The following is a 24,877-nucleotide window of genomic DNA, read 5'->3' as shown; positions in this document are numbered from 1 at the left end:
AGAGGGTATCCTACTCTCCTTGGTCTGGTCATAGATTAAGTCCCATAATTAAAGTAGAGCAACTTGTGTTCAGCACTACTGGAAATGGAAGTTATTCCTTGATGAGTAGTACAGTGACATTTCTGGATTCACCCAGAGGGAGTAAAAGGTTTTAAAACCCTTCTCTAATTCCTCTCTTGTCTCCATACTTTCTGTGGTGTTTTTATAATCTCTCAGTGATCTCTTACACACAGGCTCATTTGGATCATTATTTCACCAAGTCTTTTTTAGTAGGGGAGAGAGGAGGGTGGGCTAAGAGGAACTAGAAGTAAGTTGTCCTTCTGAACACAGACTGCAAAACATTAACCTCCATTTTCACCAAGAGACAAGAGGAAATACCAGGGAAAAGCAGCTAAAGGTCACAGAATGGCACATTTTTCGTGTAGTTTACCAGAAGTATGTGAAAACAGCTGTAGAGAGAATGGATAAATTATGTTTTAACTTTGGATTAGGCTCAGAATTTTGAACAAAAAAAATCTACCTACCCTATTTATAGCTAGTTCTGTCACAATATTGTGTGCTATTGCAAATTTATTAGCTGGCAATGTTTTTTAATAAATCACTGTGCAAGGCATCCTTGTAATAAAGAAGTTATAATGAGATACAAACCAAGATTTTCTCTTGAGTTCCTTGTCCTCTTTTCCTTGGGATTCCTTATCTCCTGTCCTATTGGGAAATGTCTAACTTTATACTCCCATACGCGGGCAGAATGAAATACCAGTGAGCCCATGGAAAGGTTTTGTTCATGTGGACAATGTTACGGTGCTGGTGGCTTCTACAGAAGACAGGATCATATTTTTTTAGCATATAATTACTCAGCTGCCACCAGAGCATGAAACAATAAAGAATTATCATATTATGAATGACAAAGTAGCTTTTAGCCACACATGGACTTAATCACATTAAAATTTAGCTGAAAAGGAATTTTGTATTCATTAACATGTCAGTAATTTTTGAGAGAAAATAAAATGTTAGTAAAAGGCACTGTAGTTGTAAAAGCAATGCATTTGGAATAAAAAGGACTTGCAAACTTATACGCATGCAAATCTGGGTAGTCCCCTTTGTGACTGTGAATTTCCACTAATATTGAAAGATTTAAAAAACATAATCACAAATAGAAAGAAATCATCTTGCCCTTCAGTGCAAGCACTTAAAGAATATAAGGCCATGAACAAGCTCATTAGTGAGTTTAGCTCCATTAATTTAAACTACCTGGTGAAGTTTTAGAATTCCTGTTACGCGAATGGGCTCAAAAAAATGTTCTATTTGAATCCAAAGTCAAATTTAATTTCAAATATTTTCACAGCTATGTGCTGCACTGCATTTCTAATAATACTGCCTTCTTTTTTTGCCTTTCCTGAATACTATGAAAACCAAGTATTAAATTGGAACATGCTGCTGGCAAACAAGGGGCATGGACTGTCAGCTACAATTCGTGGTTCAAAAACGATTCTTTCTTTTGTGGATTTTGTATCCCTTCTATCAACCTAACTTACATAATTAACTGACAGTGACTGCGTGCAGCATTTCACTATCAAATATGGAGCATTGTTTGCAAACTGCCTATTAAGCGGGCAGTTTCATGAAGAAGCTTGACAAATAATTTCAAATGATGGAAAAAAGATCACTTCACCTTTTCACAAAAAAAATCCTAAGAGAGGGATGTGAATCTTAACAAATCAGTTTTCTCAAATTATTTGCTCAGATACATAGGCAAGATTTCAGCTTATTAAACTGAGTAATACGCTCCCCATACCAGGCTTCTTATTGCCTTTTTCTGCTTTGATTACCAAAATGACAGAGTTTTCAACCGCAAAATATAGAGTGGCTGATGGAGCCCAGCAGGACACAGTCCTGTACAAGATGCAAAAGACACCAAGTTGCTTACAGCAGGATCTTGACTTCCCAGTTCCCAGTCACTTCAGGGAAAAGGAACTGACTCCACTTCACCACAGAAATATCAGCATGTTTATTTTATTTCACTTCTTACAGACTAGCAATACAACAAAATTCCATCTGTACATAGAATTGGATCCATTTAAATGGAAATTCATGGCACACATTAAAGAAAGGCAAGTAACTGTAAAGTGCATTAAATTTTGAAGTAACGATTACATGCACTAAACCCAGTTTTTCTCCAAAGCAGCTCCAGTGATGACAGTAGTTGCTTCAGTTTTACAGCCATGTGAGATCAGAACCAGACCTGAGCTGGTTCAATTCTGCAGAGTCATGAAGTGGATAACCATGGGCAAGAAGCAAGTTAGACAGCTAAGGGAGTCAGGTCAGCTCCTTGGAAACATGTGGACGAACATTTTTAGCTATGGTGATGAAAAGGTTAATGTTTCCCTGTCCATGTACTATCAACAATTTTATTAACTTACTTTCATTCCTTTTTTGGTGTGCTTTGCTTTGTTTTGTTTTGTTTTCATTCTAATGCTGTTGTTCATTTTTAGATACCATTTTTAATATTTTTAATTCAGTTTCAATATCCTCCACAGGAATTTCAAAACAATCTACTCTTTAAAACTTAATTGCAGTGTTTGTTATTCCATAAAAATACATGTTACATTTTGAGATCCAATTTTGTAAAGTAATTGAATAATAAATGAATAATGAGAACAACAGGACTCTTATTAACTTTTTAGTCATTAAACTAACTTAACATTTTAGAAAGAACAATAACTTTTCCAATAACATTCCAGAATAGCAATTATAATTGTAATGCACCAAAACAAATGTATAAAATGATGCTGGTTTTGGACAGTAGGATGGAAATTTTTAATTATTATTTACATTTTTCCCAAGCAGGATAAATTACCAGTGTTTCTCTCCAAGAAGGAACTGTGCCCTCCACTGTAAGGAACACAAAATATCATCTGAGCCTTAATAAGGCAGAGCTGCCAGTCATTCCCACTGCACTGAACTTCCTCCTCCTGAGCTAGCAGATTAGGCATCAGTACTTACGCCTACCCTGGGTTCAGGCCAGGACCCAACTGGTAAATCCAAATCCTCCTCCCATTTCCACATCTGGAAAAAGACCCCATAAAAGCTCAGAAGATGGCACTAGCTCAGCTGTCAGCAGTGCTTTGGCAGCATCCCTGTACCAAGCACAAAGTAAAGCTTTCCTCAGTTCCCCTGGTGCCAGCCCAGGGCAAGAGGAGGTGCTGGAAGTACTGTAGGAGCTCCTCCACCACTCTCCTTCCAAAGGAAGATTCCCCACATAGGTGCTTGGCCTGAGTCAGGGTGAGAGACGTGGCATGGTAGGGCTGTTGGTGCCCAGGGGAGCCTGGCCAGTCGATACTGTGGGACATCTGCGTTCCTTCCCAAGCATAGATCTTGGCAGAGTGACCCTGCACTCCATGATCTTCCACACTAATGAATACAGTTTATCATTATGGGTCTGGTCCTGGCTGGGGCAGAAGAGAGCATCCCTGACTGGGAGCGGCCAACACCACTGCAGAAATGTCCATAGGTGAGACCTGGGAGTGTACTGCTGTGTAATTAAGTCCAATCCTTAATATTGTCCAAAGTACCACTTTGGCACCTCACACTGCTTTACAACTTATTCAGGCCTGTCAATCCATCATCCTGATCACCTGATGCTGTCTCCTCACATTCAAAAAATCCAGGTGAAATCTGGAAAGTGAGTGACTTGAGCAGTGCTGTGGAGCCCCTAAATGATTCGTAACGTCTTACAATAAAACACAAGCGGGTGCTCTGACAAAGCACTGACTAAACTTTTCCTGTTGCCTTCTCAGCTCGGTATCTATCAGTGTAAAATATCTTCTGTCTGAGTAAGAGCTGTTTTTCAGCCCCCTCAAGAAGCCCCAGTTGACTGGGCTTCAGCCTGGTTTCTCATCCCAGTCCTCACCCCTCAACTGCTAGCACAGTTCAATGAGGAGGCTTTAAATGTGTGCTAACCCTTAATCACCCCAGCAGTGCCTTTGAAGTCACAGAGGACCTTGTTTCAAACACTTCTCTCCCACAGTTCTAAAATAGCCACTGATACAATAAGCACTGACTGAGCACAGGATTTCTCAAGCAGCACAGCATAAACTGGTCATGTCTCAGGCAACATAAACCTCAGAGGAGAATTTTGATTTCAATGGGAGAATGAGCACAGGCCTGACTGCACAGAGCAGGTCTTTACTTTTTAACACCAAGAAAATGCAATGTATCTTTTTTCCCTTTTAAAGGAGAAGTTGCCCATGGGCTTTCCTATTGAAGCCTAGGTGTAGTAGGTTGAAAACCAAGAGACAAAAAAGGACAGGTGACAACAATCTTGGCCCAGGACTATTGTGTTCGGCCCAGCTCCACTGCCCCAGCCACAACACTTGAAGGAAGTGCCACACAAACAGAGGAAGCAGGATTCGGGCTGAGAAGGATTTAGTAACGGCATTACTACACTCTCAGCACTGATGCCTGCGAAAGATAAAACCTGGGAAAAGACCTCGGGTTCCTACTCTTTATTGTTGCTGCCTGGGATTTAACTTGTATGTCTGAACTATGTACATATTTCACTGATTCAGGCGGGGCGCCATGAACATATTTATATGGGCCAAGACAGTGACAGGACTGCTGATGTTTACAGTAACAGGTTAGAGAGACTTTGCCAAAGCATTCTTAGTTTTTAAAATGATCGGTCCGACCCAGCCCCCTTCCCCCTCTCCATTGTTATTTTGTCTGCTGGATTTACGGAAGAAGGAAATGGTAAATTACAAGAAAAAAATAGCATTTATCTTGCCAGGACGTGTTGCTTTGAACTTGGATGATATTAACATATCAATCAGATTCAGTGATACGTTAAACAAGGTTGTCCCTGGTTTATGGTTCACCAAAGCTAGGATTTGAACCACGGCTTTGTCTGCATGGTGGGCAGGGAGCTTAACTACACCAGTCTAAATCCTTCACGAGGACATGCAGCACTGATACTGAGCACAGGGAGCCATTTGTTTTATTGGAGTTATGTTGACCCAAAATAAAGTCCAGTTTGCAATTTGGTTTGGACTGAAAATTCGCCCAGATGAAGCTATTTCAATACAGTGACTATAGCTGAAATCCTTAAAGGAGGAAAACACAGAACAGGCAATATAATGACAGACTACAAACATTCTGCTTAGAGTAGTCTTGTAAGAGGAAACATTTTTGGATGACATTTCCAGTTCCCAATCAAAGCTTGGCCAATTAGACGGAAAATTAATTCAGAAAGGAAACATTAATTAGATTTTGATACAGATGCTAATTCCAAAACTTCATGAGGATCCAAAGATTTGCCTGCTTCACTCTGCCATTTCCTGATTATGGAATATTCATTATTTCACAATAACTCTTCAGGCTGGAGACAGCTTAATTTAACTACATTGCTTCCTTTGGGGTTGACTAGGACCTTTTTATTTTAGTATTAATTGGCAGCACTGAACTGGATAATGATTTAAACTGGACTGACTTGGATTTATCATACAAAGAAGCATGCCATGCACTGATCTGCTGGCTACAAGGAATTAAAAAAAAAAAAATAAAAGAAGATAGAGTAAATTGAGTAATCCTCACAGATAATAGCCTGGAAAGAAGCCTTCCCCTTTTCCTTCTTGCCTCTTTTAGGAAATAATGCAGACACTGAAATGAAGAAATATATATAAAAATAATATTTAATCTCATGTTTCTACTTTGAGAATGACATTTTCCCTCCCATATGTAAGCTAAAGTGAAAACAGTTCTCACTAAATAAATAATATTAAAAAATAAACAATAACAAAGCTCCAAACATAAATAAAGCCTTCAGGCTTTAAACAATTATTGACAATTTAACTCAAAAGTGTCATTTTTTTTCTCAAGGAATTGTAAGCTGAGAGCTATAGTGAAATCTTGATGTAATCATAACCATAGCACCTACTATAAATAAGTTGCACAGATATTATTGTTTGGAAAATGAAAACAGTCCTTGGACAAGTACTTTTACTTACTATTTTTAAGCATAATGAAGCTCTATATTTAATCAGCAGACAGACTTCACAAATACATTTTTAATACTCATACTTGCTATCCACATTTTACACAATTAACTTTTACATTAATGAGGTATTACAAACTAGTAGAAAGGGAGCTACAGTTAAAAAATGAAGATGCTGCAAGTTCAAAGCCCAGGATCACAGAACAGTAATAATTCTCTGAAAGTGAAGAGAGAGTAAAACCCCAAACATTCTGATTATAAGAAAACAAGAAGCTACAGAAAATGAAGTCCAGTTTCCTGTGGCTTTGTGTCTTGTGGTTAAATTATACTGTGTCTAATAAGATGCAAGCTCAGATCGAAACTTTTCCTGTGGTTGAGGCATCTATCAGCTCCTTTTCTCTCCCGTGAGGATTTTCTGATGTCCAGGAAGAATGTTTTGCTCACAATGAAGACTTTCTTTCAGCAGAAAAATAAGTAGGGCCACTCAGCTCTGCTTGGCTACTAATTTTCACCAAACACAGAAGCGAGCTTCCTTCATCAAATAGTCATCAAATCCAAAAGATATAGAGCACTGAAAGACAGGCACATAGGCAGCATGATGATAACATGCATTTCTGTATGAGAGCAGGTTGAAAGTGCAAGTATCTTGGGTGCAGATGTTTTTGTCCCAGACCAAGTTTTTCCCCATATGTAGATGTGTATGCAAGACGCGTGTTCTTTTTATAAGTAAGAAATCCTGTAGTAATAGTGGGGGAAAGAAATCCAGCACAGGCAGGTCAAGAGAGGAGAGTAAAAGATCTGCTACTGAGTGCAGGTAATTCTGGAAACAAGGTTGAGCAGACATTTTTTATAAGATATGCTGGTGTGATTTTACTGGCAGCAGGAAACCGATGCTCTGAAAGGAGTACAGGAGTAGTGCCTTGATGGTTTATTCACAATATGAAGAGATTTTGTTTTCCTTATATGAACTCTAAGCCTTATCTTTGAGTCAACCACCACTGTACCAACTTTCTAGCCTCCTATCTGCTGAATATCCTGGGATAACCTTCATCAGCAAAAATAAGGTCTCAAATAAATAAATCTTAATTTCTCACTCTTCAGGGGCTTTCTCGTGCTTTATCTGAACTCTTCTTCAGTGGAGAACAAGGTCTTCAGGGCAATGACAAAAGGGATAATGGGGGACAGATCTTCTGCTTCAGACTTTCCTTATGTCTATATTGAAGGAGACAGTCACCACGTCAGCATTTTTTGTCTTGGAAAAAAATTTCTCCTTGCTCAGCTTTTGCCTGAAATGTATTTACTATGAAGAAGAGCATGCAAAAACAAATGGCTACATTCATTTCTAAAAGTACTTCAGTAAAACATCTCTACAGCAAGGGTAAAGGCTGTACAGCCAAACCTTGCCAGCAGTTGCTCTGCTATTGCAGGGCAGCAGTGGCACTGCCCCCATGCTGTTGTCTCTGCCAGATCACCCTGAGGGTGATTATAAATTTACTGAGTGTGGATGAGGCCACAAAGACCTTCCATGACAAGACAAAAGCAACACCAGGGTCCTATTTGCCTGCTCAAACATTGATTTAGTGTATGCTTTAAAAATTAAGTCATCTGATGAATTTAAAGATGTGTTTCATTTGCTGAGACAAACTTTTACAATGGCGAAAGATTAGCAAACTTGAAAGAATATGTTTGCTATAAGAGTTTCCACAATTAACTGAGTCTAACAGATTTTGGCTATGTTCCCCAGAAAAAGCACTACAGGTCACGCATATTGCAATTATGGTTTACCTCACCCAGTAAAACCAATTATCCTTCACATCCCTCTCTTCATTGTTTTCTAGGGAGACCATTTCTACTTCGACTGTTGGCTCATGGCATCCAGCTGGGAGGTAGGCATATTTGAAAGTCCTTGAGATGAATCCTTAAGTCAGAATTAGTTTACACAGGGATGCAGAAGTAGCCCAGCAGAAATATAAAGCTCTAGTCTTCAGCTCAGCTCTGTTGACGACACTTTTCTGTCCAGCTTTCTCTAAGAAGCAGGAATCTAATGAGTTAAGGAAAATCTGCCAAGGTCGCAAATTCAGACTCTGTTCCTGGGTATGAGAAGCATTTGCATTTAGGCATGCAAATCCTCTCTCCAAGGAATCTCAGGTGGCACTTGGGTCTCCATTCAGAAACCTCTAAAGAGCGCCTGTTACAGCACTTGATACTTTCTGAGATAACCACGTCTTCCAGTATCTCCAACAGGGAAGACCAAATGGGATCTTTTAAATATCACTTACTTAAACCTATGTGGCCCCACTGGCCCAGAAAGGTCATGAATAAAACTTCATCTTTTCACATAGTTCCTATTGAGGTTTTAATACCATTTGTTGAAATGAGCACCTGAAGGGCTCTGCTTTTCATGTGTTGTCTGCAAAGAACCAGCAAGCACCAGTGCCAACATCCATACTCTTTGATGGTTCTCATCTGACTAGAAGCCCCTGCCTCTTCTTCTCTGCTTGATCTACCTGGACTACCCAAGCCATGAGAGGACTCAGTCAGCACAAGTTTTCCATGTAATTTACCTGAGATTTTAATTACCAGACAAATCAAACAGCAGAGAGTTCAGGCAACACACAATCCACTTGGGAATTCACCACCTGCCTGGTTCAAAAAGCGTAAGCAAAACCACATTGTTTTATAAGTTTCAAAAAGAGAAGGAAGATGAAAAACAGTAAGCATCTGATTTCTTTTTCTTCTAGCATCTATTAATTTCTACAGTAGCTGGATTTTAACACAGCTACTATAGCAAACTGCAACCTTTCAGTGGCTCACACTGTTGCTTTGGGTTCATCCTTTCATCTTCCCAGAGATGAGACTGACAGAATCTTGATTTGTTCTGAGAATACAGCCCATCCCATACAGTTAAGGATCCTGTGGGAAAAATCACGTAAACGTCATGGACACAGAAGGAAGAGGATAATTTATGTAACACAGACAACTTATTTCTGATATTTTGTTCTTTTCTAGTGCTTCACTTGCAAGCTAAATAATGTAATTTTTACATGCAATTCCACTAAAGAAAAAAGTGAGGGAGAGAGTACTGGAAAACTTCATAAGTAGTCATCAGGTCCCAAAACCTTAGATCGACAGCACAGCCTACAATTGTCCTAATCTGCTTGAGCACTTGGTGACAGAGTAGAAGACTATTGTCTATACCCAGCCATGGGAAGGACATGAGACAGATCTTTACCAAGTACATTTCAAAGCTATTATTTGGTAGACAGCAAATGACAGATGAAAGCTGGGAAAGCACAGTTCAATCACAGAACAAAATAGTATTTTTTCTTTTTTTTTGAAAACTCTGTTGTTCTTGCTCTCCCTGGCTCCTCTCTTCATCCCCACATCTGTTCCCACTTACTCTGCCCCCATTTTCTCACTGGGAAGAATCAGACAGTCTTTACTGCAGGCACAAGTATCCATTCCAAGCGTCTTCGAGGGAGTACATACTTAAGTCATGCTTCTACTCTACTGGATGTCCTTGCCTTACATGTGTCCCAGGCCTTGACTCAGCAAAATAGTTCAGCAGGGACCTCACTCTACAGAAGTGCTTGAACTCCCAAATCTCTAGCATGCATTTAATTTTGAGAAGTCGTTCCACTCAAGCTAGCAGAAGTGCTCTGTTTCTCACTGCCTTCTCCTAAACTGGGGCCTGAGACCTGTGTATGGCACTTACTTTTGACACCAAGAGCCAAAAAAATGCATATCAATCATGTAACAAATATTAAATAAATATATATAGTGGCAAGAAAGACTGTTATTTTCCCCACCTTTTTTCAAGGTGAGCTAATTAGAAATATTCTTCCTCCTTTTGTTATATACTCAAAACTCAGAGCAAGACATTACTCAGCTGGCTCATGAGACCCCAGCTGGGTCTCTGTGTGTCCCTTGAACCAGGGAAAATTAGTGAGCTCCTGGGGCACTCATGTTGGACAGAAAACCTTCTTCCTCACTCATTCACTGACCTTCCTCCAGGGAGGGCTCCTTACCCTCAGCCCTCTAGGTGGCTCAGGTGTCCTTTACAGACCAAAGCACACCACAGCCTCCCTGATGGAGGGGAAAAAACTGCCTGAAAACATGACAATGCCTGTATTTGCCTGTTCCTTGTAGGTAAACGATTGTGATCCATGGGAGGAATAGAGAACTGGCATGGATGGGGGAACAACATCATAAGACCAACAGACTGCTATGCAAAATGATGACTTAATAGGCAGTGCCTGTAACCATTCGTTGTATTAATTAATTGAAATTAACCTGTTTCAACTACTAGGAAGATTTTAATTCTGTTGTAAATGGCAAGTGCTCAGTGTGCAACAAATCAGATAAATGTAGAAAATCACTGCTCCACAAGAGAACGTTGCTGTTAGCTCTTCTTTTTAAGGGAAAAGGAGCTGACATAACAGGACAGGACATTTCCCACTCAGAAAACATGCATGCTCAGGCAAGCTGCAGGACTGTGTAAAGCAGGCAGCTGTGGAGAGATGAGTAAGTCCAATCCATTCAGAGATAAAACAACTTTCTTTCTTTTTTTTTCATAGGATAGTCTAATGTGGAAACTGCCAATCCTTCTCTCACTACTTCTTTGATGTTCATTTGCTTTAAAATTTTTCCCCTGTGATGAACAACAGAGATTGCCAGTAAGTATGTGCAAGCTCAGCAGCAAAGCAGAAGGAACAGACTATTTGTTGTTCAAAATGAATCCTTGAAAATTACTGCCTACAGTCATTCCCTTCTGTTTGCTTTACTGTTACAGGAAAAAGGCAAGCAAACAAAGTACAATGGCAATAGCTATAATAATAACTCATTAATGTAAACTTCTATTGGAGGCTTGTAAGCCTGCAAAATATCACTCTGAAAGGGATACTGAAAAAGATGTATTTATTTTCTCACTGCCCACCCCTTTCTACTTGTAGGTATTACTCGCAACTGATGATTTTTTGTATTAAATGTCAACACTGTTAAAATTACCACAAGAACAGCCAAAGTACCCTGTCCATAAGGGTCAGATGTTTAGGGAAAAATGCAAGAAGAAGGGAGTCAGAGTACTACAAGATGGTAATACCTTCTCCAGACACACTCCTCATCTCAAACCACTACATATGTTGCACATGCTGCACACAGACAGCATAACCTGCTCCTTCAGAAGGCATCCATCCTGGAGGCCTTCCTTGAATGGGATGTTCCTCGCCCCAAGCCAACGGCGGGTGGCGGCACTAGATGGCACTGAAAGCCCTGCGGTTTGGGCAGGTTTAGGGTTATTTTGGGCTTTACGCGCCACCTGGTGGTATTGCGGACTTTTTCTTGCAAAGCCTGGTTAAGCGGCCCTGTCACTGTCAGCCACCACTTCCCACGTTTTTCAGTAACTAGGTTTCAAAATACAGTGCTATCTAGGTTTTCCTAAACTGAACAGTATTCCCCCTTCTTTCTCATTATGCTTTTGAAAAGGAGTTCAATATGCAATATACTTACCAATTCTGATATTTGGCCAAAAACATTTAATCAGAGGAAGCTTGGCTTACAGGCATGCTTGTGCTGCCAAATGCAATCCTGCTGCTGGATGTAAAAGCATTTCAGTGCCCTTCTTCCCATAGCTCTTTGGCTTCTCCTCCTTCATATTTCCTCCTGAAAACTCAATCAAATAGGCAGGGCAAACCTGAAAGACTGCCATGGGAGGCAAGAGCATAAAGAATATCAAAGGCACACAATCACTTATCCATATAGTCTTCCAACCTTACCCCACCCACCCAAAAAATAGAAAGAGGAAAAAATAGAAACAGCAAAGGATTGGTCCTTTCCCCAAAGCCAGGAAAGTATCTAATCCTCCTTCAAGATGCTGCACAAGAATGACGATGACCTAGCAAGGGTTTTCTCCCATGCAAGTTTGTTGAAAACCTGATCATTCCTGACGCTTTTCTTAGTTTGTTTGGCCTAAAATATTTTAGTAACAAGTAACATCTTATTTCATGTCCACAGAATGTCCCTCCTAGATAGAAGTGTGCATTATTTGTGTACTCTAGATTCTGCTTTGACATTTCCTGGACAGCACCCATTGCCAGACTGGAAGCAGTGTGCAACAGGTATACACTGACCAAGCACCATTTCAGATTTTGAAAGACTTATGCACTACTGTAAAAGCTGGGGAAGGGGGCTTCATTCCAGTCTTGCTCATGTTGAGGTTGACAGAGAAAGTTCTCTTTCACTTGTTTAGGATCATACAGTAGAGTTTGTCTTTTGCTTCTACTTTGTAAACTGATGCTGAAACAAGAATTTGCCAAAGTGGTGTGACAAGGAGGAGTCCACCCTGAAAGGCAGAAGAGCTAACTTGTTCTTGCTGGCATTACCGACAGTGGACCACCAAAGCCAAAACTCAGACTACCCTTGTACAACTCGCCAACAATTCAATTACACTGTTACCATCCTACATCCCACTGCCTGGGGGAAAGGATGAAGGGGGGTGGCAGGTATACACTAAGTCATAAGGTGGGCAATTCTGCAAACTGCCAGACCAAGTAGACTAGCCAGGGGAATTCAGAAAGGAGTGTGAAACAGTTGACCTACCTAAAATGAATCCTCTCATCCACATAATGAAGACAAAATTTGCATTAGAAATCCATACAGCTGTTTGGAAAGGAGAAGGTTGCCCTCAGGGACAAATCCACTCCCTAACACCCAGCCTTAGCATCTCCCTTATGCCTGGCCAAGGTCCTCCCCCTCATGAGGAAGAATCCTCCCCCTGAGGCACCTAAGCAACAGTGGAGCAATCCTGAGGAGGATGCTTTATTAAATTAAATGTCCTCGTGGGAGGATACAATTCAAGGGTTTTTTCCCCTTCTTTTTTTCCTCCCCCCCCCCCCCCCCCCCCCCCAATTAATCTCCTTTCTCAGGGAATATGAAAGTGCTGCTTTTGTGTGGCACAATTCAAACTGAACTTTGTCTCTTTGTTCTTTTTTTAAAGTCAAATATGCATAAAAAGTAACTGGTTTCCAAAATCAGGTTGTCTCTTCTTTCAGATCTTATTACTCACTCCAAATTCATCATTAGGATAGTGTAATGTGGATCCATGTTTTAAGCAGGACTAGCCAGGGAAAACAATGAGGAGTGTCCTGCCTAAATTAATACCACAACATGTCCCATAGAAAATAAATAAAAGATAAATCAGGCCAAGTCAGTTTCATTTAGGCCAAATGTGGGAGAAATTTGGTCTTGTTCTATTCTAAAAGAAATGAATATAAGAAATATATCCTAAATAATCAAGACTGGCAAATGTTTTGTATATAAGTAACCACGACTACATCCCTAAAATACAGATGAGGATTTTTCACAGCTTTAGTATCAGGTTTCCTATACAAAATACTCAGCAGAAATTCTCAAGTACAGCATTCTTTACTTTTAGTTAGCTCTTTTTTTTCACTTTAGTCAGTGTAAGCCCCTTAACAACACACTCCTTTTGCTGTCCTATTGTTTGTATGCTGATGAAAGAACCACATATATAAAACATCTTTGTAGCAACCCCTTAGAAGGTCTCTATTTTTGTAGAGTAAGAAAGAGCTTTAACTTGGTGGGCCTGGCAATTGCTTAAATATTGTTCTGTATACTGGCCAGATGCAAACAGTATAGTACAGTTATGGTCTGAAAAATGGTAAAAATAGTAACATGGGGCTTGGTATTTATGATCACTTAGTGACTTAAATATTCTTGGGTTAAGTTTTCTTAAAGCTGTTTTTCTAACCTCATGTAGTACAAATTCAACATAGGATATAATGGTCAAGCTATATTAGCCCAGTGTTTTACTGGTGACACCATAAGGAAGCAAAAGACGAAGCTTCACATCATGATGCCTCTATGCAGCTTCAGTAACGGGACTTTGCACTGTAGTTTGCATGGGTATGGACACCACCATGATTACTTCCTGACTGCATTTCAAGCTTGGGTCTCACCACATGCTTAAGCTCAAATTCGTTTCACATCTAAATATTTGAGTACTAATATTCAAAATGCAGGAGCTTCAAACAAGCAGGAATTTGGAGCCACACTATTCCTTACCCCAGATTCAAGTATGTGCCAACCCATAGGCTATGTTACCTCATGTCAAATTATCTGCTCTTATCTTCATGCAGCAAAATTACATGGTCAGTACAATGCAGACATGGTCAGTACAATGCAGACAAGTCAGCCTAGGAACCTTCTAAAAAGGCTGTTGCCTGCAGCAAGACAGTATAGGATATGCAGGCTGCTGAACTGTACTTTAGAGACAGAACTGCAGTCACACAGATGAGAAAGTACATGTCATTTCAGGCAGCTTTCTGGCCTGTGCTCCAGCAAGTAAAGGAGGTGCAGTCTGTCTGTCCCAGAATTTCATGAGTCTTCTTACAGCAAATGCAATCTCTGTCTCTGGCTTAGGTTACACATAGCAAAACTGTACTTCAGTCAGACAATTGACATGAAAATGTTCCTGATTGTAGCACAGTCAGGGAGCAGATTTAAGTAAATTTCATTCCTACCCAATGGCTAATTCCACTTCTGCAAGACAGTCTCCATTCTGTGATCATTCTTTGCATAAGACAGAAACATTAGTCAGGATGTCAGAAGGGCTTTCCAGCCTGGTCCTGTTCATTACTTCCTTGCAGCTCCTGAAGATGCTGAGCAAAACGGCAACACTTGCTCTGAGAAGGCAGAGTGCATGAACAACAGACAGGGCAAACTCCTCTTCCTACCAAGCAGTGCTCACTGTCTGTATTGTACCATGATGCAGTTATGTTGTTCAGACATTTTGCTGTTACCAAGTGTTTGGGATTGTTTTAATCTAATTTTCTTCAAGGTTTTCTTTATAGAGCAACTTCACATTGAGCAACTTCATTACCCAGTTGGGAGATGTATATGAGTAAAATTGGCACAGATCTATAGATTGGAAAAACAAAGGGAGGCCAGACCTCACCTACTCATACTGCACAGAGCTCTTATTCATGTAAGTAAGGTCGCTGATGAAGACAGGACTTTAAGTTACTTACTGAGAAGAAAATTAGTATCAGAAAAGTAAACAGAATTACAAAGTTCTTGACTCTCCAGCTTTGCTGAGACCCACAACCTCCTTCTCATGACCTCCCCTAAACATAAAAGTCACCTTAACTTTCTTTGGCATGCAGAAATTCTCATTTGTATGAGACTCCAGTGACTTGCCTCTCTGGCCTTTTAGGGCATAAATACCTCCTAAAAGAAGAAAAAGGTCAGATTCATTAAAGACTTCACAACTCTACTCATGACTACCAGGCTGTTGCAATGTAATGACTCCAGGAGATAGGTCTACAGTCCTAGTGTTAAGGAATGCAATTTGAGCCTTTGCCGGTACAGACATGTCACTGATGCTACTAAAACAAAACTTGAGCTAAAATTTGTTTCAAGTCTTTACTTGCTTGCAATGGAAAGTTTGCTGGCAGCTGTTGTCATCATTAGCCTTGTGGCGATGTTTTTTTCTGAAGTGTCTTGTGTCTTATTGAAGCTTAATGCTTGTTAAGTTGGGAGGGGACTTTGGGTGATCTGCCAACAGCAGACAATAAAGTGTTCTCCTGTTGTAACAGAGTCATAAGTTTTGGTTTATGGATAATGGCAGCTACACACAGTAAATTAAAACACACACACAAAAAAAAGAGGAAAACATGTGGGCTTTTCTCTAAATAGTCCATTTAGCCCATTACAGGCTCCCCTAGGGCTTTAAATGCAATTGTAAAAACACCCTAGTTTTTCACCATTAACTATTTTATTTTCCTAGTAGGCTAAGAGTGGGCATTTTTATAGCAATATCTCTAGCCATGGGCACCAATTTTATAAGTTTTGAGCTCAATTCCTATCACCTCGCTTTGCTGTGGCTCCCCAGACCAGCTGTGAAAGATGTGGTCTGGAGAATGCCCCCTCCTCCCTGCCCAGCTCTTTGGGAAGGAGTAGAAATTCATCACCTGCTTGTACACTGCCCTCTGGTTTTGTCTGCTCACTATGGATTGTTGGGATGGATGGTGGTCTAGCTATTAAATATGGGTCAGATACGTCAGCTTTATCCTGTAAACTGACAGACAGCTGTATCACAAAGTGTGCCAGGAATCCCAGGAAGGAATCACTGAGGCAAACCAAGCAGCCTAAAGCAGACCCAAGTACACGGGCCCTATGCAGTGAAGTCTGTACATGTGGCTTCAGGAGCTATGTCGGGGACATGGGACTCACTTCAGGACATTTGATAATTCACTGGCATAAAACACCAGAACCAATTAAGCCCACCAGCTTCAGTACAGAGGCCTTCTAATGTGTCCTGCAAGCAGATCAGGAGGTACTATATCACCCTATGGAGTCACACAGCAGCCTCAGACTATTAAGCTTAAGTTTAGGTTCATTATTATACAACAGGTCCAGTGAAGGCTAATCAGATCATGATATTTAAAAAGCAACCAGCCACCTTCAGCAGAAAGAAAAAAGCTAGAAGTTCGAGCAAGGAGCAGCATGTTTTGACCTTCGATTGTGGTTTTCCTTGTTTGCTCAAGTTGCCAGAGCCCTTGAAGTTACATGGAGCAAGCATGGCCAGAGACTGGCATTGTTCTAGCAGCATGAGGAAATTAAACTGTAAAATAAATCTGCAAAATGTGTGTTATTTAACACAGAGCATTGTGGGATGGAGATGTAAGTTAAATGGGGGATCCAGTTCCTTACAGTGACTCCGGCTCCTCAGGGTGACCTCGGGCCAGCCACTTCATTTCTGTCTTTTTTCCTCCTCTGTATAACAGCCATAATGACAATACACCAGTGCCTTACCCTTTTCTGCCTCAACTCTTCAGGCAGTGAGTTGCTGGCAGTTGCGTGCATGCACACAGCCCAGCACCACCGGGCTGGCAGTGCAGCTCGTCACGGCTCTTACAGCAGCAGGAAGGTGAGCAGCACTTCTGTGTCACCCTGTGAGCAAAGGCATAGCAAGGTTCACTACCCCTGCCATGGTGCAGGTAGAAAGGCAGCAGGCAATAACTACTTTCTGCACACTTAACAGTTTAAAGGAGGTAATTGCCATACATAACTTAAACCTTATGGGAAACTCAGGAAAGTGGAATTAACTATCTTGGCACTTGGCCTTGATTCTACTTCTAGGGTGTATTACAAAACATATAAACATCATGGAAGTGACAAATAGATCATAGAACCATGATCTATTTGTCATGCTGTGCAACAAATCAGGGAAAGTACTACAGAATAGGAAGCTAACATCTTTCCTCATGCATGCTCTGCCTTACAGAATCATCTCCTCCTCCAGGGATCAGAGGCAACAGCATTCCTGCTATTAGATGTCTTTCAGTTACAGAGGGACAAGAAGCATAGAAATAAAATTCCACTTGAGCATCTGCCTTTCCTAAGTGGCCAGCACAAGTATCTCATTCAGTTTAACCCTGGAACCTCCGACCCAGCCAAAAGCCAGCTGAGCCTCCCTGAGCTTACACACCTGGTAATCTTTTGCCAGGTTCTCTGCACTTGCCTGTTTTCCAAGCTTTCTTTCATGGTACTTGAATGTCTTTTCATCTTCCTGCATGATAAAACTAGATAAATTAATAGGGAAAAAAAATAAGAAAAAGAACAGAAAAGACAAATTAGCATTTGTAACAATAATCTCACTGGAATTTTTCTGGAACACTTATAGTCTGACCTTCCAGAGGCAAACTCCACAGGCTACCAACAGAAACTTTCCTCCTGTTCTGACCAAACCATTTACATAAAAAATGGGCAGGTTTTTTCTCCTAGCATCAGGATTTTCTGAAAAGTATTTCACACATCAATTTGCCCTTAGGTATGGAGACAGCTAGCCTCCCTGATGGAAGTGCAAAGGTCCCAGCTGAGCTGAGTCATCCCTCAAAACTAAAGGTAAGGTAATGGCTGCTCAAAATTAGGCAACTACCATGTTCCCAGACACAGAACTCATAAAAAGACCTGCCTAAATAGCTGTCCCAAGATAGGTATTATGTCCTTTTGCTTTTGAAGTGTCTCTAAAGCTCAGGTTGCTTTCCTCTGGTGCTAGAGCTCTGTAAGCAGCAATAGCATATGTATTTCAAACATCAGTCACTGCTGAAAGACAATGAACAAAGGGCCATGCAAAAGAAAGGAAAGAACAGAGAGCCAAATTCTCTCAGGTCACATGCCAGGTGAGATGACAATAGTTCAGGCTGCTCACTTGTCCAAACGAGGCCCTGCTGCCATCTGCCCACATATTTCTCTCTTTCCGGTGGTGTTGTAACAGCAAGTCCTTCATTCTTTTGAAAAAAGCCACCTGAACTATTGCATGTGTATTGATTTGGTTGATTTGCTGCCTAACTCTGAGCATCATTAATCTGATACAGAGAGCACTGCTTGAAAGGCTTTGACTAAGTACAATATCAAGTGTCACCCCTGGCTTTAGAATACAAAAAGTACAGATAACACCAACTAAAGGGCCACATTCTCCCTGGTTTAACTCTTCCAACCTTTCTAACAATTGCCATAAGGTGATTATTCTGGAGTTGAATCAGAGAAAAATCTGAATCGAAACAGAAACAGGAAAATGTTGCTTGGATAAAGATGTTTTCCTGATTTCTGAAGCATGCTGCTTGACTGATACTGCTGCAAATGCTGATGATTGGAAACATTCAGGTTCCTGTTTTTCAGGTGTTAGAATTGTGTTGCTTCTCTGAAAACTGCAATATGCTCAGCAAAGGTGCAAATCACTTCCTCTATGCAAACAAGATTAAAAGTTATCTTCAGAAAATATGGAGGTTGCTTCTGACCAGTACTGGTGAAATGCTTCATAAACAGTCAGGTAAGGGTACAAATCCTCCTGAAAGTGAGTATATTTAGAGTAAGGAGGAGCAGGCATTTACTTTCAAAAGGAAAAAACTTTCAAACTCAAATCCAAGTAGTCAGTGTTCTTGTCTGAAATCCTTCCACCCTTCCTGTACCCTGTTCATACTTCAGTTGCTGTATCAATTGTCATCCCTGCTGTTCCCATGCCCTTCTTCCTCTTCACAGACTGAATGCCACCCCTGGTGTCAGCTGCTGCTTTCTCCAACCCTGGCCTCAACAACTCTTGTCAGCAACCTCAGCACAGGGTGCTGCTCTACAGGCTGCAGTGCATCAGCCAAGTGCTTTGGAGTGTGGTCTGTGGTCCACAGTGGGATTTTCAGTGCTGTCTATGCTCTAACAACACATACATATGCATCCAGAAGAAGAGGTGGACTATTTCATTAGGCCAGCTGAAAAAGGGAGGGTGCCAAGCCCCCAGGCAGCAGTGCAACAGAGCTTTCATAAGCCTTAAGCAAAATAAAATGTAGCATCTTGTCCAGCTTTCCTGCCCTTGATCACTCCTAACATCCTCACTCCCAGGGGCTCAGTCTAACTTCTGTGTCATGAGTATGGCAGCGAGAAACTATCATGGTTTTACTGAAACTACTAGCTGAATTCTCAGTAATCCTGGTGTCCCTTAAAAGAAACTTCACAAAGCAGTTCAATGCAGTAATTTTTGTCCCACCAATAAACTTCTTCTTATGTTAAAAATGGTATTTTGATCTGAATGACAGAGGCTGGGCCAGATACTGACTAGGTTTTAAGCCAACAAAGCAGTAGGAAGCTAGGGCATGCTTGAGCTTTCTCTTTCTTTCACAGCCTAAGAATGGACTGAACATGGTCTAGAAACTTCCATAAGAGAGACAGGGAGAAACCAAAGTGACTGTTTTCAGTTTTTAAACCAATTCCAGTACCAGTTGAAATCAACCCCATGAAATTCACTGATACCAGAATGCCTTTTTTTTTTTTTTTAATGTGCTATTCCTTTGGCATTGCAAAAATATTTCCTGAAGAAAATCCACCTGGTATTGCTGACGGGTAGAGTACCTATGACAAAAAAACAACTTATTTCTGTCACTGAATTATTGTTTTTTACTGACGTTAAGAAAAGAACCTGGAGATTAGCCATTGATAAATGGTTTATATTTCCTCAAAGGTAAGTTTCCCTGTTTATGCTGCAATTCAGGAAATCAAGCCTATGTCAGATTGTCATTAACGCGTGACAATGGCTTCCTGTAACAAACAGGCCATGTTCCAGTATGCACATTCCACTTGCATTAATCCTTGTACTGCTTTGTGCTTAAAATACAGGAGGCAGATGCGATTGGAAAAACAACAAAGATATCATCTGAGCAGTAAGTATATAAGTGTGCAGATTTCTTAGAAAACCAGCATTGCTGACACTGGGCTGTCCTAGGGCTTCTCAGCATGTAGGTTGTATCTTGGCACCCAAAAAAAGAGGATAAAGTAACTCACATGTGCAGACAAAACTCAGGAGCTGAGGGTTTAACCCCTGCTGATGCAGTGAAGAAAGTGGAAGTAGTAGATTGCTCCTGCAAGAAGATATAACTTCTCCCTCCCCTCTGCTCTCACCCCAAAATAGCCACCAGCCATCTGTTTTGTTGGCTTTTTACTGAGGAGCAGTTAGGTATCTGGCTGCACAGGGGAAGCCGCAATTGTCTGCTTGGACAACAAACACTCCCTGTCCCTTCCAGCACAGACATTTAGGCAGCAGGATCCTTGCCAGCCCATTTTATAGAACTGATTTTATCCCTTGGTTCTGTATGCCCCCACAGAGTAAGTAGAAACAACCCCTGGAAGAGTCCTAAAACACAAAACCTAAAGAGCAAACAATCACTGAAAGGAGAAAGCACAACAGGACAAATTCTTCCCTCACCTACACTCAGATCACCCATTTCAGGCTGGAAAACAAACTCATGTACTTCATTAGTGAAATATTTTGTACCTTAGTATATAATGAGGATGTCTGCCCAAATGGTAGGAGAGCCTAGATCAATACTTTAGATGTGGTTTAACACTTTATGCTTTTGTTTCGGTGCCTTTTAAAGCATAACTCAAATACAAGTCCCTGATACTTGTTCTTAGAACTAATTGTACTACTGTATTTGCTTGAATATGAGCCAGGAATAAACTACAGACATGAGTGTCAGAAGAAATATATGACCAGACATATACACTGTTTGTTCACTATTCCATACATACTTTAAATTGCAAGGGGTGGCAGGTGTTTCAATTTGCTCACACATTTTCATTTACTGAGTTCAAAATAGGCTTGTTAGACAGTATTCTTTGTTGTCTTTTAGGTTCCTATTTGCTGCTGTTTTACAGAGCATACTGTCTGGTCCTGACTGTGTATGAGCCAGCCGAGTTGTAGGTGGAGAGTCTGCATTTGGGCCAGCTAAGAGGAGTAATGGTTGTTATCTAGTTAGTTTTGGCTAGAAGTAGACTGGGGGGAAAGGAGGAGGGGGCAGCCTTCATAAATGTCATTAATTGCAGAGGGTGCAACACAGTTATTTTTCTTGGTGTTGGGGAAAAGAAAGAATGGCTTCACTGGTGTGTTCTGATTTTGCATTTCCAGATACTTACATAAGAACAAAACCACATTGCTGATTTGCAAATAGAAACACCCAAGGCCTCCACACGGTATAACTCTAGCTCAAATTCCAATTACTTTACTTTTGTGAAAGCATATGTTAATATCTGATTTGTTTCCTAAAGAAGAAAATACTGAGAGAACTTTCACATGGGATAGTAGGACAGTCTCTTTTAGATACCTGAATCACATAGCACCCTATTAACCTACACACTCCATCTGTACAATCACTGCTTTTAGAAGAGATACTCCACATCAAGCTTCCTGACATTTCTGCCCACTTTGTACTAACCATGAAAGAATACAAATGAATCTTGCACATGGGATGTGAGCAAGTTTCAACAGATTAGATACACAAAGGTAACCACTGCCAAATGGACTAGGGAATGCCTTCAGAATTCACTAGTTAGTCCACTTTGAAAGTGGGATACATTACACTTATTACAAGTGTTTGCTGAAAACGGACAAAGGTAAAGTAGCCAGTCTGACATAAATTCGCGCCTTAGCTTGTTTCTCTTTAATTTTCCTATGTCAGACACAGTGATGAAGGATGAGACTTTAAATTGATTGCACTGAGGAAATCCAAAAAGTTGTCTGTTCACATTCAAACTATGCTTCCTGACTTAGTTTAGCTGATTAGGAATGGAAATCAATGTAAGTGGCTGCATGCGAATTTGCTCTAGCTTAACTAAAGCATTTAAAAATGCCTTGTACACTGAAATCTGGCAGCATCTGTTTTCTCAGGCAGCCTGACTCAGAATCCTGATGAGCTGTCAGCTGGATTCTACTCTTCTCTGGTGTAGGCTTGGATAAAGATGACCTGAGCCATTAGTCCTGACACAACCACCTTTTCTGAGGAGCTTATGGAAGTACCAGAAAAAATACACTTCCCTTAAGGGGAATTCCCACTTCCCTTGGAATTTTCAGAAGCTCGTAAGTACTTAACGGAAATAACAATACTTACATTGTGTCTGTATTGTACTTCTCTTTTTGATCACTAGAGCATTGAAAATACTGTGGTGTTATGCACAGCACAGTAACCACAGTGCAAAAAGAAACCTGACAGGCATCATGTACCAAAGAATCACTTCAAAGTTTAAATCTTTCCTGTGCAGGTGAAGAGTTTATGTTTTAGCTATGCAGCTTTCCTGAGGGAGGAAAATAAAATTAACACAAAAGACACTGTTAAATCACAATTACCTTTTCTGTGTTTGTTTTTTTATCTTTTTTTTTTTAGTTGATAAACAGGTTTGATAAACAATCTCTTCAGTGATAAACAAGTTTTGAATGAGGAAAATGTGTTGTGTCAATTCTAGAATTAGTCCAGGAATGCACTTATCCTGTAGCTATAAGTTCATTATACAGTTTCCTCATGCAACTGAGGCCTGAACAGCATTTGTATCATATTAAATAAGGTTTTGGTTACTGTGCTTGTGCTAGTTCCCCAAAAGTTTGATCCCTTTCACTACTGAAAATGTCAGATAGGTACCACTGATGGCTTTGTTTTAAAATGAAACATAGTTTAAGGTTTTTTTGGTTTGGCTTTTGTGGGTCCATCACTTTTGCCTTTCCTGCCAAGGTTTGCCAGTACTTCAGATACCCTAATGGAGGGTTTGTGGGGCTGTGCTATTATACTAATGATTCTGGTTTAAAAGCTCCTTTGCTATATTTTTTTTTTTAACCAGATTATTTAAATGATGTCCTCCACCAAGACAAAGGACACATCTGACACATGGTGTTACTTGGCAGGCAAGAGAAATGATGGAAAAAACCTACTGGGAGTCTGTCACTTAATGGTTTTATCTGAGCACAAGGCAGTGCCAAGCAGTATTCTTCCTTGCTTACTGCAATGGGATGCTGCTAGAACTCCTTCACAAAATCAGATTCACTAGAGGTAGATGCTTACTGGATTACAGCCAGTTTGTGATCTGCTGGATGATACGCTGAACTGATATTTATGGGCCAAGTCACAGGCTGAAGGTCAAAGCTGGAGGCTTGATGGGTCTGTGTCTTGGTTTGCTGCTTTTCTCCGGCAAGGCCTGGAAGGGATTCTCAGGTTACAACGAGCATGGTCCTGTATGCTGTGTAGTGACTAGCACCACAGGGGAAACGGCTGTTCAAGTTTCTTTTCCCCTTGCTTCAAAAAGCAAATAGCTCCCTTAACAGCTCAAGCCAGAAACATATACCAGAACAGTAATGTTTTCAAAAGTTTGTTTGATTATTTTATCATACAAGAAAGGTAGTATAAGAAGATTAAAAATCTGGCTTCAATAAAGTCATTAGCAAAGCTCTTTCTAATTCAGTAAGTTCAGAATTTTACCTGAAATATTAATTGTTAAAGTCCACTTTTCTTTTGAAAAGCTGGACCCTACATTTACTTCTATCTAGTATTTTCCCAGTACTCTCCTGCTCTTGCTGTTTCTAAATACAAGAAACAAGAGAGACAAAGCTTTAGGTATTAGAAGAGAAAATCCTATAACAGAAAAACTGTTGAATGAAGTTACGTAACTTAAGAATAGTTGGGTTTCTCTTGATGTTTTGAATTCTGAAGATGCTTAATAACAAAGTGGCATTTTAAGTTTCCAACAAACGATACTTTCTCGCTAACAACAGCTTTCAAACCAGAATTATATTTTTTCACTAATACTCAAAAAAACTGGAAAGCTGCAAATAGTTTTTTTTCTAATCTTTTAATAAACCTAGTGAATAGTCTTGAGAATTTTGGTGAGTCTTTATTCAGTAACAGCTTGATTTAAACTATTGCAATACGAAACATAAAGAGAAACCTAGTATGTTAAGACTATTTCAGCAAGCCTCCTGCAGTAGAAAACTGTAGCTTAATAAAATTATCTGGAGACACATTAAGGATATAGCCATATCCAAGGTCTTTGACAAAGGACAGCAGAAGAGGCTTTAGGTAGAAGTTAAATCACCCTAAGGTGGTGTCCTGGGTTCAGCAGTAGCAGTCATTTTTCTCCTTCTTGGTAGCTCGTGCAGTGCAGTGTTTTGACTTTCAGCTCGGGAACAGAGCTGATAACAATGATGTTTTGGTTTGGCCAAGGACTTGGTGAGCCTCATGCTCTGCCAGGGAGGAGGGGAAGCTGGGAGGAAGCAGAGACAGGACACCTGACCCAAACTGACCAAAGAGGTATTCCATACCACAGCACATCATGCCCAGGATGTAACTGGGAGTTAGCCGGAAGGGCTGGGAGTCTGCAGGGCTGGAGAAGGTATCGGTCGGTGCTTGGTCGGGCTGGGGGGGGGGGGGGAGTTATCGGTTGGCTGGTGCTGAGGTGTTGTATTCTCTTCCCTTGTTATTTCCTTTATCATTGTTATTATTGGTGGTAGCAGTAATGATTTGTGTTATACCTTAGTTACTAAACTGTTCTTATCTCAAC

General features: G+C 40.5%; 1 long non-coding RNA gene across 2 annotated transcripts; it reads right to left on the bottom strand.

The window, feature by feature from the left end:
• Positions 1–11,261: 11,261 nt before the first annotated feature.
• On the bottom strand, positions 11,262–22,621 carry LOC133266924 (uncharacterized). 2 transcript variants are annotated; one of them, XR_009742577.1, is made up of 3 exons: positions 22,435–22,621; positions 17,499–17,592; positions 11,262–11,689 (listed from the first exon to the last, which is right to left on the bottom strand). It is a non-coding gene; the product is annotated as an uncharacterized LOC133266924 (long non-coding RNA). The 2 variants fall into 2 exon arrangements; XR_009742578.1 differs by having other exon boundaries at positions 11,262–11,650.
• Between the last annotated feature and the right edge of the window lie 2,256 nt (positions 22,622–24,877).

Source organism: Pezoporus flaviventris, unplaced genomic scaffold (genome assembly GCF_033815535.1).
Source record: "Pezoporus flaviventris isolate CSIRO_AGI_PZ_B2104156 unplaced genomic scaffold, CSIRO_AGI_Pfla_v1 ptg000007l, whole genome shotgun sequence".
NCBI lineage: Eukaryota > Metazoa > Chordata > Aves > Psittaciformes > Psittacidae > Pezoporus > Pezoporus flaviventris.
Note: the sequence above shows the minus strand (reverse complement) of the source record. Positions and strands in the feature narration are given on the sequence as shown.